This window comes from Erpetoichthys calabaricus, chromosome 3 (assembly GCF_900747795.2).
Source record: "Erpetoichthys calabaricus chromosome 3, fErpCal1.3, whole genome shotgun sequence".
Lineage (NCBI taxonomy): Eukaryota > Metazoa > Chordata > Cladistia > Polypteriformes > Polypteridae > Erpetoichthys > Erpetoichthys calabaricus.
Window position 1 is genome coordinate 3,685,986 of NC_041396.2, and position 14,427 is coordinate 3,700,412.

The 14,427-nt window shown below is 39.9% G+C and overlaps 1 protein-coding gene across 6 annotated transcripts in view; it reads left to right on the forward strand.

The window, feature by feature from the left end:
* The first annotated feature begins 1,497 nt into the window (after positions 1-1,497).
* The window catches only part of LOC114647647 (cytosolic phospholipase A2 gamma-like), a 131,815-nt gene continuing 118,885 nt past the window's right edge, over positions 1,498-14,427 (forward strand). For all 6 annotated transcript variants that reach the window (XR_007934568.1, XM_051925414.1, XM_051925413.1 and 3 more), the window contains exon 1: positions 1,498-1,641. The gene's annotated coding sequence lies outside the window, so the exon portion shown is untranslated. The remainder of the gene's footprint in view (positions 1,642-14,427) is intronic.

The following is a 14,427-nucleotide window of genomic DNA, read 5'->3' on the forward strand; positions in this document are numbered from 1 at the left end:
CCAGGAGTGTGAAGCTTGTCATACTCAATAAGACTCAAGGCTGGAATGGCTGCCAAAGGGGCTTCAACTAAGATCAAGGTAAAGGGTCTGAAAACCTGTGACAGTTCAGTTTCATATTTTTAACAAATTTTCAAAAATTCCTAAAATTCTGTTTCACTTTCTGTTTGATGAGTGGAAAAAATGAGTTTAAATGATTTTACCACAAGGCCGCAACAGAGCAAAATGTAAAAACTGTGATGGAATCTGAGTATTTTCTGAAGGCGCTGTAGATTGTTACAGTAACTTAAAAGTCATTAAAACTCTCTCATGTCACTTTCTGTGTCTCGGCCACCCAAGCCATGGATGGCTTATGTTTCTTGGCAACATTAGAACATTAGAACAATCGAGACGAGGATAGGCCATTCAGCCCAACAAGTCTCGCCAGTCCTGTCCACTTATTTCTTCCAAAAAAACATCAAGTTCTGAAAGTCCCTAAAGTTTTACTGTCCACCACACTACTTGACCGCTTATTCCAAGTGTCTATCGTTCTTTGTGTAAAGAAAAACTTCCTAATGTTTGTGCAAAATTTACCCTTCACAAGTTTCCAACTGTGTCCCCGTGTTCTTGATGAACTCATTTTAAAATAACAGTCTCGATCCACTGGAGTAATTCCCTTCATAATTTTAAACACTTCAATCATGTCACCTCTTAATCTACTTTTGCTTAAACTGTAAAGGCTCAGCACTTTTAATCTTTCTTCATAATTCATCCCCTGTAGCCCCCCACAATCAGTCTAGTTGCTCTTCTCTGGACCTTTCTTGTGCTGCTATGTCCTTTTTTTAGCCTGGAGACCAAAACTGCACACAGGACTCCAGATGAGGCCTCGCCAGTGTGTTGTAAAGCTTGAGCAGAACCTCCTGTGACTTGTACTCCACAGTACAGTATATCCTGTTACTGTAAGAATGTTGTTACCTTATCTGTAGTGAATGTGGACAAGAAGGCTCATTAAGGAACTGAATTCTTATTTATGCTGCTGGCAGGACAGAATCATAATAATCTTGTCGATCACTTCATGGAATATCATAGGACATTTATGTCTATAACTAACAATGACCACATTGGTAGACCTGCCCCGAGCCACTGACTGTTATGGTCAGTCACTTGGGTCGATATGAGGGTAATGGCAAAACAATATTGAAAAACTGAATTAGGCTCAGCTTCCTGGTGCAGCCAGTTCTTTGAAAGTAACTGACAAACATGTATGGGTGTGTATTCCGTTATCCTTTTTTGTTTTTTTTTTGACTAAAATGGAAATTTATCTGACATCTGACAAGAAATTCCAAGAAATGTTTACGATGTCTTTATTCCTGGGAAAGAGAAAAGCAACTCGCTGACATGATTGCAAACATATATAAACTCAAGATTTCTATTCAGCTGTTATTGATGCTAAAGGAGTTCTTGTTTTGGTGTCCTTTATGCTTGAAGAATAAAGCATTTTTTTAAATTTCTTCTATTTACAAGTCAGTGTTGACCACTTTTGTCGCCATTTCAAGGGTGAGGTGAATCTGAAGGTGCAATCAAGGGAGAGTGAAACAGAGCACCTAGTGTCAGGAGTGCGATACCTGAATAACTGAAAGTCATCACAGAAACAACCTGGGAGAGGTGAGTCCACTTTAGTTTTTATTTATTTATTTTTTTAGTATATTTTGCAGGTTTTGGGCATCTGATACAACATGAAGTAGTGCTGGTATGTGTCAAGAAAAGAAATGATTCTTCCAGTAAAGGCAAGATAATAGAATCTATTGCATAATCTAGCCTTTAGTAACATATCATCAAATCACCTGTGATGTGCACTTAACATGAAAGGTACCAGCTAACATTTTAGGTTCTTTTCTCATTGGGGGATAGGAATAAACATCAAAGCCAGTCATACATCAGTTACCTTTAACTTCTTACCTGTCTCACTGTCTGTATAGTTCAAAAATATTCAACTCTAAAAACCTGTAATGGTAGGCTGCTCGCTGAATTGTATTCTTTAATTTTCACTCCTTTACTTCAACCCATTTTACTACTAATATAAGACTTCCCAAAAGCATCCTTTTGCACCCTTATGGGACTGAAGTTAGACATGGAGTAACAACAGGAGCTCTCAGCAATGCTAGTAATCAATATTTAAACATAGACATTGAGTTTAAGCTTATAGTTAAAAAATGTGTTATTTGCATAATAACCAATTGCAGCAGATTTCAGCAAAACAAAATATAATACACCCTGGGTGGGTTCATGCAGTCTTCATTCAGTGGCAGATGATAACTCCTAGGTGGTCCAATTCCTTAGCTAAAGATTGTATATTTTTAATTGAAAAATAAAAATAAAAACTTCTTGCCTGAGACAGAACTCCTTTGCAAGTGTCCAGCAGTCAACTAGAGAGCAAGCCTCATTTAAATGTCTGTAGTTGCTCTCAAAGTGTCAGAAAGGCACCAGCTGAACTAAAACTGAGCTAAAAACTGAACTGAGAGAACCGCTTTTTCAACAGTCAGCCATCCACATCCCCTTCTCACCCAAACCGAGCACCTGGTTTTCAACCCCTAGAAGAGCAGGCAGATTCTCAAAAAACAGAAACATTAATAAGAAACTGGCTGTACAAAACCTTCTGAGGTTCTGCCTGTGCCTTTCAGCTTTCCCAAAATACACTTCACTCACGTTCAGCTTGATAAATCTTTTAGGCTTCGGCCATTTACCTAAAATCTCTCAGCTGAAAAGTATTCTCCCTACAAGGAGCTACTAGACAGCCTGAAAAGGAAGCAACATCAGCAGGAGTTCAGCCCATCCATCCATCCATCCATCCTGTTCCGCTTATCCGAGGTCGGGTCGCGGGGGCAGCAGCTTGAGCAGAGATGCCCAGACTTCCCTCTCCCCGGCCACTTCTTCTAGCTCTTCCGGGAGAATCCCGAGGCGTTCCTAGGCCAGCCAGGAGACATAGTCCCTCCAGCGTGTCCTGGGTCTTCCCCGGGGGCCTCCTCCCGGTTAGACGTGCCTGGAACACCTCACCAGGGAGGCGTCCAGGAGGCATCCTGATCAGATGCCCGAGCCACCTCATCTGACTCCTCTCGATGCGGAGGAGCAGCAGCTCTACTCTGAGTCCTTCTCGGATGACTGAGCTTCTCACCCTATCTTTAAGGGAAAGCCCAGACACCCTGCAGAGAAAACTCATTTCAGCCGCTTGTATTCGTGATCTCGTTCTTTCGGTCACTAACCATAGCTCATGACCATAGGTGAGGGTAGGAGCGTAGATCGACTGGTAAATTGAGAGCTTTGCCTTACAGCTCAGCTCCTTTTTCACCATGACAGACCGATGCAGAGCCCGCATCACTATGGACGCCGCACCGATCCGCCTGTCGATCTCACGCTCCATTCTTCCCTCACTCGTGAACAAGACCCCGAGATACTTGAACTCCTCCACTTGAGGCAGGATCTCGCTCCCAACCCTGAGAGGGCACTCCATCCTTTTCCGGCTGAGGACCATGATCTCGGATTTGGAGGTGCTGATTCCCATCCCAGCCACTTCACACTCAGCTGTGAACCGATCCTGAGAGAGCTGAAGATCACGGCCTGATGAAGCAAACAGGACAACATCATCTGCAAAAAGCAGTGACCCAATCCTGACTCCACCAAACCGGACCCCCTCAACACCCTGGCTGCGCCTAGAAATTCTGTCCATAAAAGTTATGAACAGAATCGGTGACAAAAGGCAGCCCTGGCGGAGTCCAACTCTCACTGGAAATGGGTTCGACTTACTGCCGGCAATGCGGACCAAGCTCTGACACTGGTTGTACAGGGACTGAACAGCCCTTATCAGGGGGTCCGGTACCCCATACTCCTGGAGCACCGCCCACAGGATTCCCCGAGGGACATGTAGACTGGTTGGGCGAACTCCCATGCACCCTCCAGGACCCTGCTAAGGGTGTAGAGCTGGTCCACTGTTCCGCGACCAGGACGAAAACCACACTGTTCCTCCTGAATCCGAGGTTCGACTATCCGACGGACCCTCCTCTCCAGAACCCCCAAATAGGCTTTTCCAGGGAGGCTGAGGAGTGTGATCCCTCTGTAGTTGGAACACACCCTCTGGTCCCCCTTCTTAAAGAGGGGGACCACCACCCTGGTCTGCCAATCCAGAGGCAGGAGTTCAGCCACCTCGGTCAAATGCAGCCAGGCCATTAAGTACACAATACAGCCATTACAGCTGCTGGCTGTAACTCACTTTAGATGCTAGATGGTGTTTTAGTGTCTGAATCAACGAAGTCTCACAATGGCAGTGTCAAAGCGTCAAACCAGTTAAGTGTACCACTAAGTTAAACACCTAGAGGTCTGTAGACAAGTGCTTTTAACACTTGGTGGTCTGGTATTCCTGCTACTCAAGTATACTTTATCCTGAGGACATCTTCACCTACACAAAATTATAAGTAAGGTCAGAACTCACCATAAATAGCTCCACATGATTATTTTGACACTGTATAAGAAAGGTAGGAGCCTAGAGGAGAAGCCAGCTAAACAGACCTGTTGTAGAAAAATACTTATTGATTCCAAGGGAAACAGCACTGTTAAAGCAGCTGGTACATACAAAGTTCAACAGAGTGCACTCATAATGAAATGCTAAGACAAATGAATAAAAAAATCTATATTATAATCTAATTATAATCTATTCAAAATTAACATACTAAAACTGAAGCAACATGCAGTCATAGTTCTAGAATACAGAGGTTCATGCTTGGACTTCAATGTGCACTGACTCATATAACAGAAAGCAGGAAAAGTTAAACAGAACCTAAGGACAGAGCAGTGGATTGAAAAGGACAAGAAGCTGTTTGGCAAGTCCAGTTCAGTAGTAGGAATTTAAGGCATATCCCCAAGGCCTCAAAGGAGACAAGGAAAATGACTGGGATTAACTGAAGAAAGAAACTTCACTGAGAAATGAGCCTAAAGAGACCTAGAAGACAGTGCTGTCATGACGTTTGTTCAAACTGCAGGTGGTAATCAATGAATAAAATTGTAATTTAGGAATAAGGATTGGGAAATAATGTTAAAATAATCAGCTATTCATTTTAGAAAGGCAAATGTTCTGCTCAAGATCTTCCCAAGATAAAACTGGCATGCTGTATCTGTGAGTTCCCCCTTGTACATCTGTGTTTTTAGACTTTATCTATTTGAGAGGTCAATCTGACTCCTGGTTTGGCAGATTGAACAAGAAGGGGCATGAAAATGGGCGAAATGGGATTGCATTAATGATGGCAAATATAGAAGTGAGTTAGTCCCCAAAGTCAAAGTTAGACCCAGGAGACCAAAGTTCCAAAAGAGGTTTTACTCGTATAGGAAATAATAAGGGAAAGTGATAAGTACAGAGAGTAGAATACATAAGGCAAATTAATCAAACCTCTGTTGTCTTTTTGGGCATAGCCTATCCATCACCCTGTAGTTAGGATATAGCGGGTTGGATAATGGATGGATGGATATACATATATCCATCTCAATCATATCTCAATTATAGCACTGCCACCAATACATCTGAAACATACTCCCACCAGTCAAGCCCCTGCCCTTCTTTACTATATCCAAGTGCACTGCACAACCAGCCAGAAGGGGCTTTCTAGTCCCAGCTAGGGGGCACCTTCAAGCTGAGTCCCTTAATAACATCCAGGGTCAGGATAGTGACTGGAAAGCCCTGATGACATCTTCCCAGAGCTCCTTCAAGTGGTTCCAGGATAAGTCTTCCTAATGTACAGTGCCTTAAAAGCAAAGTCTTCACCTCATTAAAAATGTTCACATTATTGTTACACCCCATGTTTTTTTGACATTGATCAATGGAAATTTACTATCAAAATCAGAATAATAATATCAGAATTATTTATATTAATCAATACAGTCTGTGCACAGGTCTCTCTATATCAGCTTTGACATTTTTATATATCTTTCTTTGCCAAACTGCTCAAGCTTTGTCAGGTATTATGGAGATCATGAACAGACTTTGTCAAGTTCAGTCACAAATCCTCAGTTGGACTGAGATCTCAACTCTGGCTTGACCATTTCACAAAATAAATATTGTTATTATGAAGCCATTCCTGTGAAGGTTTGGTTTTATGCTTGTGCTTATTGTTCCACCAAGTAACAGGATTCTTGTAGACTGCCTCAGGTTGTTCTCAAGGATTTCCCCATATTTCACTGCATTCATTTTAACCTTCTAGGATCTGCTGCAGAAAATCACCCCCAAAGTCTGATGCAGCCACCACTATGCTTCACGGTGGTTATAGTGTGTTTGTTATAATGTGCAATACATCATGCTATTTAGTCTGATAGCCAAAATGCTTAAATTTTGCTATCCTCAGCCCATAGGACCTTTATTCCATGTACCTTCTGACAAACTCTGGCCAAGATCACTTCTGCATTTTTCTCTTTGTGACTCTCCCATTAAGCTATAATTGATGGAGCTCACAGGCACAATGGTTGTCTGTGTGTTCTCGTCACTGTAGCTTATAACTCCTTCAGAGTTCTTAAAGGTCTCTTGGTGGCCCCTCTTACTTGTGTTCTTCAGTTTTTGTGGACAGTCTGTTTTAGCAAATAACCTGCTGTGCCACATTCTTTCCATTTATTTATGATATTTAAACTAAATATTCAATGACTTGAATATTTTCTTGCCTCCATCCACTGACTTGTGCTTTTCAATCACTTTTTCACGGAGTTGCCTTGAGGGTTCTTCGGTCTTTATTTTGTAGGTTAGGCCACCACACTAACCATCTGCAAGTTATCCCCTGCAAAAAAATCAATTGTAACGCTAGGCAGGTGATCTCCATTGAACTAATTTTGTGACTTCTAAAATAAATTGGTTGCACCAGCGTTGATTTAGGTGTGCCTAATTAAAGGCGGTAAGTATAGAAGCCTCAAGGCCGCCACCAATTTGTGTTGTGTTGTTACATTTTTTATTATTTCCTCAGTGTGCACGTCACAGTCCTCTCCTTCAATGACTTTCCCTAAATTGCTGCAATGAAAATGCCCATTCCATTGAAACTCTGATATTTTTTTCAGAAATCATAATTAATTACACACACACACACATACACACACACACACACACACACACACACACACACACACACATATATATATATATATATATATATATATATATATATATATATATATATATATATATATATATATATATATATATATACAGTGGAACCTCGGTTCACGACCATAATTCATTCCAAAACTCTGGTTGTAAACCGATTTGGTCATGAACCGAAGCAATTTCCCCCATAGGATTGTATGTAAATACAATTAATCCGTTCCAGACCATACGAACTGTATGTAAATATATATATTTTTATTTATATATATAAATAAATATATATTTATATATATATTTACTAGCAAAATACCCGCGCTTTGCAGCGGAGAAGTAGTGTGTTAAAAAGGTTATGAAAAAAAAAAGGAAACATTTTAAAAATAACGTAACGTGATTGTCAATGTAATTGTGTTGTCATTGTTATGAGTGTTGCTGTCTTTTATATATAAAATATACACACACACACACACACATAAACATATATATACATATACATATACATATATATACATATCTACATATACACATATCTACATATATATATACATATACACATCCACATATATATACACACATACATAAACACACATATATACATACACACACACAGATATATATATATATATATATATACACACACAGACACATATATATACATAAATATTTACATATCTACATATATACACATCTACATATATATACACATATATATACATATCTACATATATATATATATATATATATCTAGACATACATACATAAATAGATTGACACATATATATATATACATATCTACATATATATATATATGTAATTGTGTTATTGTTATGAGTGTTGCTGTCATATATATATATATATATATATATATATATATATATATATATATATATATATACTGTATATATACATATCTACTTATTGGCTCCTGTATTTAGGATATAGCGGGTTGGATAATGGATGGATGGACATCTGTAAGCATAGCCCTGTTTGCCGTTTTCGTTTTTTTTCTTTCTTCAGTAATATTTCAGTAAACCCGGAGCTTGTCAGTTCAAATCCTGGTACTGACACCACTGTGTGACCCTGAGGAAGTCACTTCACCTGCCTGTGCTGCAAAAAACAAAAGTAATGTAACAAATTGTACCTCAGATGTTGCAAGTTGGTGGAATAAAGGCACAAGTAAAATAGATAAATATGTATTATACACATAGGAACTATTCATTTATTTTCAGTTAAGTCATCTGCAGCAAACTTTTATAAATGAGGGTTTCTCCTTTTTTAGATAGTGCAAACTGTTTCTTCTTCATTGACGTTTTATCTTGGAGAGCTTTTTTCACTTCATTGAAAATTAAAGCAGCAGCTGCCAAAATATGTAGCTTTCTTATTAATTTTTCAACATTGTGTAAAATAAATTTATAAAATAACATAAAAGGTTTAAATACTGGTTATCCTTTTACACTAAAATATTACTAAAGAGATACAAAAAAAGTAAAATGGATATGTTCTTTTTCTTTAAGGAGATTAAATATTACTGAACAAAGAAAAAAAAATTAAACAGCCAAATGGGGCTATGCATACGAACTTAAAAGGTTTAAATAAAACAGAAATATATATTTTATTTTTACTTGCTTAACTTGTGGAGGGTGTATCCTGTAGCAAAGCCCTAACTTTTTTCGTGAAAGCCCGTTTCAGTCAATAAGTTTTAAAAAAAGGTGTAAAGATATTGACAATAAGCTAAGCAAACCCAGCAAGACATGGAATCGTTTAAATCAAGTATCATTACATCTTCCTTTTTTAAAGAGAAGTAAGGCAGTACTTATAAGCTTACATATTTATATATAGACATACATACATATATATATATATATATATATATATATATCTATATCCGAAGCCGTGCAAGCACACTCTTGAGAATGCAACGTATAGTTGTACAGAAGAAAAGCAATCTTGCCTCAAATGAATGGCAACCTTTTGTAGGTCTATGAACTTAATTTAAAGTTTAGGTTTACACTTTGCTTTCTTTCCGAAGTACCTGCACTCATGAATATGTCTGTATGCGTCAGTCGGTCAAATCCACACGCTTCGCACCGGCGAAGTACCACTTTTAAATTTTTAGTAAGAAGAAAACAAAACCTTTTTAAATTGAGGGAAAATATACTAATAACAGTTTGTTAAGGATCTGTTTTTTTGTGAAGCTGCCTTCACTCGAGTGATCACTTCGACCTGACTTGGTGGCCAACTATAAGCGTTACCTGGTAGGTAACCACCCATACAATCAGATTGTGAATCAGACTACGAATACCGTGAATGTAATTACCCTGATCTACATGTTGTCAAATAAATGAACCACACGCCGTGGCGCAATTTTAGGGGCTTTGCCTGTAGCGCTGACGTCCGAGGTTCAATTCCCGTAAGGGAGTGAAGTGAGTGGCTGGTTACCTACCAGGTAACGCTTATTGTTGGCTAGCAAGTGAGGTAACATCAGCCATGGTGCCTTCAGTTGTGAGAAGCAGATCATAGAATGGTTGAAAATAGTTTACTGTCAAATAATGCAAAGAGTACGCGACACGTCTTTCCCCCTTATTCTTGGCTCATCAGGCGTACACACTCACTGCACTTGCTTACGGTAATCGAACCTCGGATGTCAGCGCTAGAGGGGCTTAGCAGCGGTGAAGTATTGCTTTTAAATTTTAATTAAGAACAAAAGAAAACCTCAGAGGTTCGATTCCCGTAAGGGAGTGAAGTGAGTGGCTGGTTACCTACCAGGTAACGCTTATGGTTGGCCAGCAAGTGACGTAACATCAGCCACGGTGCCTTCAGTTGTGAGAAGCAGATCATAGAATGATTGAAAATAGTTTTGCATTTACCTTTTTAGTAAAAGGCGAGCTTTTAAGCCTGAGAAATCACCCTGTAAATGCACACGTTTAATTGCACATGTGTTAATATGTATGCTTACACAGTATTAAAAGACAGTGAACAACGTCATTTACCTTTGTTCCCGCGTTTGATAAAAGGCGAGCTTTAAGCCTGAGAAATCACCCCGTAAATGCACATGTTTAATTGCACATATGTTAATATGTATGCTTACACAGTATTAAAAGACACTCAAAAATTAACGTCATTTACCTTTCGTTCCCGCGTTTGACTCGTGCTGTAAATCTCTTCCTTGTTTTTAGTTCACGTGATTACGTAGGAGGCGTGATGACGCAATACGTGACTCCGCCTCCTCCATTAGAGTATATGGACAAAAAACATGTTCCAGTTATGATGTGTAGAATTTCGAAATGAAACCTGCCTAACTTTTGTAAGTAAGCTGTAAGGAATGAGCCTGCCAAATTTCAGCCTTCCACCTACACGGGAAGTTCGAGAATTAGTGATGAGTCAGTCAGTCAGTCAATCAGTGAGTCAGTGAGGGCTTTGCCTTTTATTTATATGTATAGATTTATAAACCATAGAATGCAAAGCGTAATAGTAAACTAAATGTAAAAACATTGAATAACACTGAGAAAACCTTGAACAACAGAGAAAACTAACACTGCAATAGTTCACACTATAGCACTACCAACCGCTGGCTAAAAACACTTTTTTTTTAATGAGTTTTAAGCACAGGGAAAAAAATTAATATTTGAAAAAATCCGTAATTTAACCTTCCTCTTGTGTTAGCTTTCTGTTATCATCTCTTACGTTAATGGGTCGGTTTTGACCCATGTATTAAATCAGCTATAAAATACACTAAAAACAATCAGCTATCATTCAATTTGTTTCTCATCCCTTGGTTACCTTGTTAGGCTTCCTTATCCATGAAAATGTTGGTTTTAATACTTTTGGTGTGGGCCTCTGGGCCTTTTTTGTCAGTATACCCCTTGATTTCAATTTAAAAAAATGGTAAAATGAACCTCAAGAGAATCATATTAATAAATAAAAGGTTCTTGTGTTACCTGACTAATACTGAGGGGTATAGAACACATCTCTTAAATAAATTTATTTTTTCATTTTAATATTAATAACTAAAGTGACATCTATGGTGTTACGGGTCAATTTCGACCCATAGATATTTACATCAAGAAAAGGCAAAAAAATATTTTTTTCAGCAATAGAACTTTAATATAAACTGAAAAAAATGAAAAGCAGAACAGGTCATCACACAAAATATATATTTGCATGGTCAAATAAACAAAAAACAATCAAGAAAATCAAACAAATAGAAATCAATTACAAGTTCCAAAACTAATACAAAGCTAAATTAGAGTAAAAACCTCTGTGTGCAAGAACATGCTTGTGTATGTATGTGTTTAGAGGCATGTGTGGCAAAAAGTGGCACTTTTTGAGTGTTCTTTGCAGAGATATTTCTTGCAGTTGAAACACAATACATTTGTCTTTCTGTCCTTACTGCTTGGGCAGACCTGACACCTCTTTCTTTTCGAATCAGGCGGCCTGACTGGGGTTGGGGCTGTTTCGGTTGCTGTTGAGGCAGGGCTGGCTGAGGAGGATGCTGATGCAGATTCTCTCTGTGTTGCTGATGGTGAGGATGGAGTGCTGGGTGAGCTCTGCAGCTGTCTGACAAAGGCTGCAGCGTCTGGGTCTCGGGGCACCCGTTCCCTTCGCCTAATGTGTGGCTTGACAAGGGAATTTCCCAACTCCTCAAGAAACAGTCCACTTGTTTTTTTTGGTTGAGTTCCACCCTTGGTGGATGTGGTTCCACAACACAAATGCATTATATGCAGACACATCAAGGATGTTGTAAAACACAACAATTGGCCATCTTCTGGTCATTCGCTGGCATGTGTATGTGGCTGTCAGCTTGTCCAGGTTGTCCACTCCTCCTTTGTTTTGTTATAGTCGTGGATAATTGTCGGCTTTTTGTCACTTCCTGATGATACAGCTGCATCTTTGTGAAGAGTAGACATGAGTATCACATTCCGGTTTCTTTTTGGACAATATGAGACAACAGTGGTGGTGTCTGTAAAAGCAAACTTTGAGGAAAGTGGAGCCCTGCCCTTCACCTGCAAGATTTCAGCAGGCAACTCAGGTTTATTTTTCTTCACTGTTCCCACCATGGTAAGTTTCCTCTTGAGAAGTTCTTGTCCGAGGTCATAGCTGGTAAAAAAATTGTCACAAGTGATATTGTGACTCTGCAGTCCAGTGGTCATATCGAGGACCACACATTTTCCTTGGTTTTTCTCAGGGATGCCACTCGCAGCTTTGCCTGTGTAAATCTGTAGATTCCAGGCATAGCTGGTCCTTGCGTCACAGGCTGCCCAGATTTTTATGCCGTATTTCCCTGGCTTACTGGGTATGTATTGCCGGAAGGGGCATTTTCCTCGAAAAGGGACAAGACGTTCATCCACTGTCACCTCTGGCCCTGGGTTGAACATCAGCGGAAGGAGCTGCACCCATCTCTCCCAGACATCTCTGATGGGACCAAGCTTGTCAGATCTCACTCTGGTCTCTCTGTTGTCAAATCTGAGGACTCTTGATATCATCTGAAATGTCTGAAGTGACATTGCTGCCCGGAAAATATTTCTGCCTGTTGATGCGTCCCATAGACTATCAGTGGCCTCATTGCAGGATCTGTACACTCCAGCAAGAAGAAGAACACCAATGAAAGCATCCAGGTATTCCTCATCAATGTCTTTCCACATGTCGCCATGGACTTTTTTTCCTTCAAGGTTCGTCATAGTAATGATGATTCTTTTTAGTGACAATGGCATAAATAGCTGAAAACATGTTTTGATGTCATTGACTCTGGTCAGAGCAAACCTTGTGATTCCAGGGGTCATTTTGATGACATTTGCAGCAGCTGCCCTGCCATGTACATCATGAGGTACTGAGCTCCAAAAGATCTTACCATTTTTGGACTTGAATCTTTCAGCAGGAGCAGCTTCAGCACCAGTGACCTCCTCATCCGACTCATCAGATGTGTCTGTGTCTTCTGGATGATACTCCACATTGTCTTCCTCCTCAGAAACCTGCTCATCTGAATCGCTATGCTGCTCTGTGTCCTCTCCTTCATTTTCACCAAAAATATGATCCAGAACTTGGCTCACTGTAAATCTTCTCATTTTTGCATGCTGCAAATTGTAAATGTGCACTCTGCAAGTCAAATGGCCACTCAAATGAGTGAATTCACCTCACATGTCTGGACTGCCCGTCTTTGTTTGTTTTGTTTTTGTGCAGGTATACTGGAAAGCCACGCAAAATGAGAAAGCTTACATGATTAGGAGAGGAGCTGGTGGTCAGTGTGTCAGCTGACAGTGCACTTAGGATTTCAGTTTTGGCTCTAATTATTGCTTTATCATCGTATTATCATAACTGGGTCAAAACCGACCCTAACAACACAAAGGTCATAATTTCAACCAGAGCATTTTATAATTTAGTAAAAATATTTTTTTTTGCTTTATTTTGTTGAAATAGAGGTTCCTGACAAAGTCAAAAAGCCTTGATACAATAAACAAATTTATGTGATTCTTTTATGCATTTAAAATTTAAAACGGGTCGGTGCAGACCCTAACACAAGAGGAAGGTTTTAATAAACCACTAAAAAAAGTAAAAGTAAGTCCTTGGAGTGGAATTCACCGTTGTACATCAACTTTCTCGACTATGAAAAGGCATTTGACAGTGTGGATCGAGGGACCCTGTGGAAGCTCCTCTGGCACTACGGCATCCCAGTCAAGGTGGTCAATCTGATCAAGAGCTCATACAAGGGAATAACCTGCAGAGTGATCCAAGGAGGGCAGCTCACCAACAGCTTCCAAGTGAAGACGGGAGTCCGACAGGGATGCTTGTTATCCCCGTTCCTCTTCCTCATCGTTATCGACTGGATCATGAAGACATCCACTAGTGAACGCAGGAATGGAATCCAGTGGACCTTGTGGAGCCAATTGGAAGACTTAGAGTTTGCTGACGATCTTGCACTTCTTTCCCACAGTCAGCAGCAGATACAAGAAAAGACAAATGTGTTGGCAGCCACATCATCACAGGTTGGACTCAACATACACACGGAGAAGACAAAGATTATTAAGATCAACTCCAGCAGCAACAACCCAGTCACCTTAAATGGAAGTTCACTGGAGGAGATACAGTCCTTCACCTACCTGGGCAGCATCATCGACCAGCAGGGTGGAACAGATACAGACGTCAAGGCAAGGATCGGCAAAGCAAGAGCCGCCTTTATCCAGCTCAAGAACATCTGGGCTTCCAGAGAACTTATCTTGACCACCAAATTCCATCTGTTCAACACAAATGTGAAGTCAGTACTGTTGTACGGGGCCGAAACCTGGAGGACAACCAAAAACACCACCCGAAGAATCCAGACTTTCATCAACACC